At 49.8% G+C, this 6,000-nt stretch overlaps 1 protein-coding gene across 2 annotated transcripts in view; it reads left to right on the top strand.

Annotated features, from left to right (window-relative positions):
* The first annotated feature begins 2,286 nt into the window (after window positions 1–2,286).
* Window positions 2,287–6,000, top strand: part of SFMBT2 (Scm like with four mbt domains 2) — a 117,428-nt gene continuing 113,714 nt past the window's right edge. Inside the window, exon 1 of one of the 2 annotated variants that reach the window (XM_013185441.3) lies at window positions 2,287–2,341. The gene's annotated coding sequence lies outside the window, so the exon portion shown is untranslated. Of the gene's footprint in view, window positions 2,342–2,763; window positions 2,931–6,000 lie in introns of those variants that run through there. The other variant, XM_048062515.2, reaches the window with a different exon arrangement.

The raw sequence follows: 6,000 nt of genomic DNA, 5'->3' as shown, positions 1-6,000 counted from the left end.
TTCTTCTTTTATCAGTGCTATTTGCATAGAAGTGTTTTTCTTAAAAACAACCAAAAAAATATCAGTTGGGAAATTTCTATTCCCTACTCCAAATAAGAGTGTGGGTGTTAGGTGGCTGACAACAGGTCTGACACTCAACAGCATCGATAGCAGCAAAATTAGTGTAATGTGGTAGTTGGAGACATATCCCTGGGAACACAGGGCCACTGAGACTAAAACCTGTGCTAACCTCAGTGTGGTTTTTCACCGATGGATTAAATCCATTTTATATCTTGGTATACTCAGCTGGGACAATTCAGCATTTCTCAGAGCGTTTTCTTTTTCCCAAGGATACTCTGAAAGGTAGTACTAAAATGAAATTGCTCAGATATTGTTGCAATTTATGTCCACTAAACCAATTTGTATTCTCAGCTCTGAACAAGATCCAAAATTTTTGCTGCCAACAGGAGCTGATACAGTCATGTTCAGATCAGGCCTGCTATAAATCTGCACCTTTTCATTCATATCTGAAAGTCTTACGGTAGCAGCCATTTAGAAAAAAATCTGGAGGGATTTCCTTCCTCAGCCTTGATTTTTATTTATTTATTTATTTAATCCACCTTCTTGGACACCTTCCATAGAGTTAATTTAGATGATAAACTCTTTGGACAAGGATAATGCTTTCTTCTACATCTCTATGAACACGACCAAACACGCTCTCAGCTCTTCAGAAATAGCCTGTAAATAGAAATAAGAGAGGGCCAAGAGAGAAGAAGTCCAGGTCAGTGGAACCAAAGCAAAGAGCCCTTAAGTGTGAACGGGAACAGAGCACAAAGGCAGCTGGTGGTAATGGAAAGGAGCTGAAGAAACTTCTGAAATGATGTGAGAGCTGTTTCTGCATCCCTAGGTTGGATGGTGGTAGTGTCAGAGCTTGGCAGCGGCACCCACGGATGTGTTATAGTGAGGGGAGCCTCGGTGGGACCTAATTTGGGGAGGGTGAAAAAGAGCAAGAACATAGACATCGTGTTTGCAGAGAATTTTCCTTTCAAAAGTACACTGAAAATCTGAAATGTCTCCCTGCTGAAGATGTCAGCCACTTTCCTGGCATCTTTTAGATTTTGGGTCTTACTTTGAAGTTTGGACAGTGTTCCCTTGCTGTTTTGAAATCCCATCCAACCTGTAAACCAGAAACAGTATGAACTGCTTGATTTATGTGTTTTACAGCAACTCTGCTGGAACCAGAGGGGCTGAATCCTTCTCCATGGCCTTTTGGAGACGGACCACGAATGGCAAGAAGGTGCTTTGTGGGGAAGAAATGCACGGTCTGCAGAATTTGCTCTTTTCTCCAGTATTCGGTATCTCCTCCATGAATATATCCCAGGGGAAGAAAATGAAAAAATAAATAATAATAAAAAAAAGCACACCTTTCTTCTTCTCTACTGCACTCCTCACTCAGAAATGACCAGAAAAAGCCAACTGAGACAGAGATTGTGTCTGAGCCTGTGGTGTGAGATCTCAACTTTATAGACCGGGCGTGGGGGCAAACACACTGGTGTTTGGGGTGAATTTCATGGGTGGAAAGGGCAAAGCCCTGTGGCGAGGAAGCCCCTTCCCTCTGCTCCCCTCTGGACCTGTTGAATACGTGTGTGCTGCACCAGACCTGGTCCTGGAGGATGCTCCAAAGGCATCTGGCCGCATCCTCAGCCCTATCAGGGATGCTGCAAGGAGAAGGGATCTGAAAAAAATCCAAAAATCCCCAGCAAGGAGCATCGTGAGCCTCTGGGCAGGGCTGCAAGGCAGGCAGAGGAATCCCTGCAAATTCCCCTCACCGCCCTGCTGCTGAGCAAAGCCGGGTAGGGAAAGCCGTGGAGCTGGCTGAGCCGGGGCATCCCCCCCTCAAAATGGCTTCAAAGGTGGCTTTTATTGCCCTCATTGCCCCCGGGAATTTTTGTGCCCCTCCGGGGAGCTGGAGCAGTCAGGGCGGGGGGCACGGGGCGGTTTCCAGACCTGCGTCGGGGCCGATTTCAGGAGCTTGAAAGAGAAATAAAAAAATAAATCAGAAAAATCCCGCAGTGTGGCTGAACGTGCAGACACCCCCGCACAGGCACACCCGCACGGCGACGTTCAGTGCGATTCTGCCGCGAATCCCCTGCAGCCACTACAAGGAAAAAAAAAAAAGGAGAAAAGAAAAAAAAAAGGAAAAAAAAAAGAAAAACCCAACGCGCAAACGGCAGCCAGAAAGTTGTGTGTGTGCCTGCGCGCTGGGAGGGGAGCGCCCCGGCTGATTTTGCATCTTGCCTTGTGCCTCGCCTGCTTTGTTTTTATTTTTATTTTATTTTATTTTGCAACAGGGAGTTAACAGGTAATAGAGGAGCAGGGGGAAGCCCGGGCAGGCGGGGCAGAGGGGACGCGGTGCATTTTTTCCCTGCTTTCCCATCCTCCCTGGAAGTTTCTTTGCGACCCAAAATCGGGCAAGAACCCGAGATAAAAGCTTGCGGGGAGCGGTGGGGAGGGAAAGATCCGAGGGAGACGTCCCACTCGGCTAGCAGCGCTGCTGGCTTTGGGGCATTTTATGGGACAAAAATTGCGCGCAAAGCGAGACCCCGCTGCGCGCTTCCCTGCGCCGCTCCCCGGTGATGCCGGCCGGTGGAAGGAGGGGGGGGTGGTGAGATGCGGGGGATTTTCTTTTTTTTTTTTTTGAAACTGCTGAAAAAGGTCACTGAAGGAGTTGGCTGCTAAATAAAAAAAAAAAAAAAAAAAGCCCTAAAAAGAGCGGCAGGCATGCGCACTGCGCGGATGCCATATTGGAATGAGGCTGCCGCGGGTGCGGGCGCAGGGACGGCTCCGCGCAGCGCCGCGCACCGCGGGCTCCCGCTGCTAAGGCGCGGAAAAAAAAAAAAATTAAAAAAAAAAAAAAAGAAAAAATTTTAACCCCCCTCAAACTTCCTCAGGTAAGGCACCGCATCCGGCAGCACCCCCCGGGACTCTCCTTGCTGGCGTTTCTCTTTATTTATTAATTTATTATTATTTTTTTTTTTCGCAGCGCTTGGGTGGAGGGAGTCGGGTGGATTTTTTTTTTTTTTTTTCTTATTTTAAAGGAAAGCCGGGGGATGGAAGGCGGCCGTGGGTGTGTTGTGTGGAGAGGTGGAGTTGTTGGGAAGTGTTTGCGGGAGGCTTGCGGGGCTGCTGGGGCACAGCCCCGGCTGGAGCCGGTACCTGCGCTCGGCTTTGCGGCTGCCGCTCCCCGGGCACTGCGGCCGCAATTCCCCGCCGGCTGTCAGCGGGTTCTTTTCCTGGCATACTCTGCATGCCCTCATTTCTCCCTCTCTTTTTCTTCCTTCCCTTTTTTTTTTTTTTCCTCTTTAAAGTAATCTGTCTTTTTTGGGGTCTTCCCTGACATCCTTCGGGGGCATCCTTCGCATGCAACCCCCCTTTCAAATCGCTGCGTGTCTCGGAAAGAGTTATTTTGGGTGTGTTATTTTTTTCTTTTCTTTTCTTCCGAATCTGCAAGGGTGAAAAAAAAAAAAAAAAAGCCGCCGCAAATAGCGGGGAAGAAAAAGAAAAGAAAAGAAAGCAATCAGCTGTGCCAAAACGTGCAGCCCTGATCTCTACATATTTTCCCCCGTAGCGCTCCCGAACTGCGGTAAATGAATATTTATAAAGCATGTCAGTTCAACATGGCGGGTTAAGGTGTCTTTAAAACTGAAAATAAACATTTTGAGGGGAGAAAAAGAGGGAAGCCAAGGTGTCACACGTTGGCTCAACTCTCTTTTGTTGCTCGGAGAGGTGCGCCGGTGAATTAAACGCAGGGAGGTGGGGATGGGATCGGTCCTCGGGGTCCCCCCCTGCAGGACTCACTGGTGGGAAAAGTACAGGGGATTTGTGCGTGCTGGGAAGGAACCATGAGAAGGGGCACGCAGACTTCGGAGCCCGTCCGATTTGCCTTTGAATGCCAAAATCGCAGGCGTGCCGCGAGAGAGAGCTAAAAAAAAAAAATGCCGAGAGACGCGGCGATGATTTATTTTGCATTAACAGTAGACATGTCGTGGGATGAGATGTCCTGTTGGAGCTGTCAAGCCTTCCCCGCTCGACGCAGTCAACCGGGGATGTGCTATTTATTTTTTTGCCCCCCCCCCTCCCTCTGTTGTTTAACAAAAATGCTCAGAAATTGCCGTGCACGGCAAATCGGGGCTGCCAAACAAGTGGCTTTACCAGTGCGTGCCGCAACGAGCATCTCTTGTGCGGAGAGACCCTAAAAAGCCCACGACGGCGGAGGCGACTCGCAGCTTTTGCAAAGCAAGCAAATGAGAGTTTGCGAGGAGTTTGCAGGGAGTTGTTTGTGCTCTCCCCGGCTGCCGTTTGCAAATGCGTTTTTCGGGGGAGTGGAGGAGCGAGGCCGGCTCTGAGGCAGGAGAAACTTCCTTGTTCCAGTGCCGGCAGCGCTCTGGTGCTGCTGCCCGGGGATCGTTTCGCCGTGGTTGCAGGGTGTTAACTTGGGGACATCCGTATTTTACAGCCCTGGGAGGCGATGGGAAGCTCCGGCATCGCGGGGATGGAGAAGCCAGGGAGGATCCTGGGGGGAAGATTTCCCTGAGCCTCTTGGAGATGCTCTCCAGAAACCCACCATGCTTTTGTTTAGCAGGAGGGGTTGGAGATGCCGTTTGCCCATCGCAGCATGCTAGCTGAGGTTTTGCCTTCCAACGGGGCTCTCTTCCATCTTCCCACCCCATTTTTCCCCTCTGTCCAGTCTCCGTTCCCAGTCAGGGCCAAGTTTTGCCACCCAGGGAGCCAGCAAACTCATGTCGCAGGGGTGGGGACAGTGGGGATGAGGGAGGGGGAAGGATTCTGACCTGTTATCAGAAAATAGCATTAATTATAAGCAGAGCTGCTTGGGGGGCAGCTGTCAAACAGCGGGGGGACAGAGCTTGCAAAATCCAAGTGGAGTGGAGTGGTGTCAGCCTGTGGGATCTTCTGTGGGGTGGGAAGGGATGGAGCCATTGCAAAATGGGGAAAAAGCTCCCCCATCCCTGCCCTGCATCTACCCCTCCCCACATGCCCTGCCCCTTGGCAGAGGGGCTTTTGAAGGCAGTTTGTGCCCCCGGACACTGAGGCAGGAGATGTTGTAGCAGAAGGAGCTGGAGGCTGAGCAGAAAAGCAACTCTGGTGGGGCTCCTGCTGTGGATGGGGGCACGGAGGGGGTGCACGGGTCTTTGCAGATCCCTCTCTACTTGGGGTATTACCCCCCCTTTTTTTTTTTTTTTCATTAAAGGAATCTGCTTAAAAGTAGAAAAAGCAGCCTAAAATGGCACTTGCAAACTGTGCCTTCTGATGGGAACACCTCGCTTTGCACCAGTGCTGCCCACTTCAGGCTCTGCAGCCAGCCCCCCACCCAAGATGGGGTGCAACCCCCCCACCCTCCAGGGCAGGGAACACCCCATCACCCACAGGGCCTGTGTTTATAGGACAGCTTTGCTCCCTCCAAATCTTTGCTCCTATTTCCCCAAAAGAGAGGGGATCCTGCACATGCACTTCTGATTTCCTTTGCTGGGGGGCAAGGGGATTATTTGCTGGTGGGCTCTGCAGGAGTTGGGGGGAGTAGGTGAGGCAGGTTTGCTCTCAGGGTTTGGGATCATAGCCCAAGGGAACAAGGACACAAGTGGCCTGTTTTTTTTTCCTTTTTTCCCTTTTTTCCCAGCAAATTATTTATGGAAAGGAAGAAAATAGTCTCACAAGTCTAATAACTTCAGTGTTTATAAAGGATTAGATCCTAATAACTCCTCTGATAAGATGGAGGCTCGGTGTAATCTGTTACTAAGTGAAAATGTAAAAGCCATTTAAATAGATAGAGCAAAGAGATGCTGGGCAACTAGCGCAGTGCAAACAAAAAGGTAATAATGCCTTTTTACTGATTTTCTGGGGTGCAGAGCATAACAGGATAGTAGGCAGCCGGTATCATTTCATTTATATATTGAGAAAACATTTACAGATATTCAACAGATGTTTTCAGGATGCTGCAGAGGT

This window comes from Anser cygnoides, chromosome 1 (assembly GCF_040182565.1).
Source record: "Anser cygnoides isolate HZ-2024a breed goose chromosome 1, Taihu_goose_T2T_genome, whole genome shotgun sequence".
NCBI classification, from domain to species: Eukaryota; Metazoa; Chordata; class Aves; order Anseriformes; family Anatidae; genus Anser; species Anser cygnoides.
Note: the sequence above shows the minus strand (reverse complement) of the source record. Positions and strands in the feature narration are given on the sequence as shown.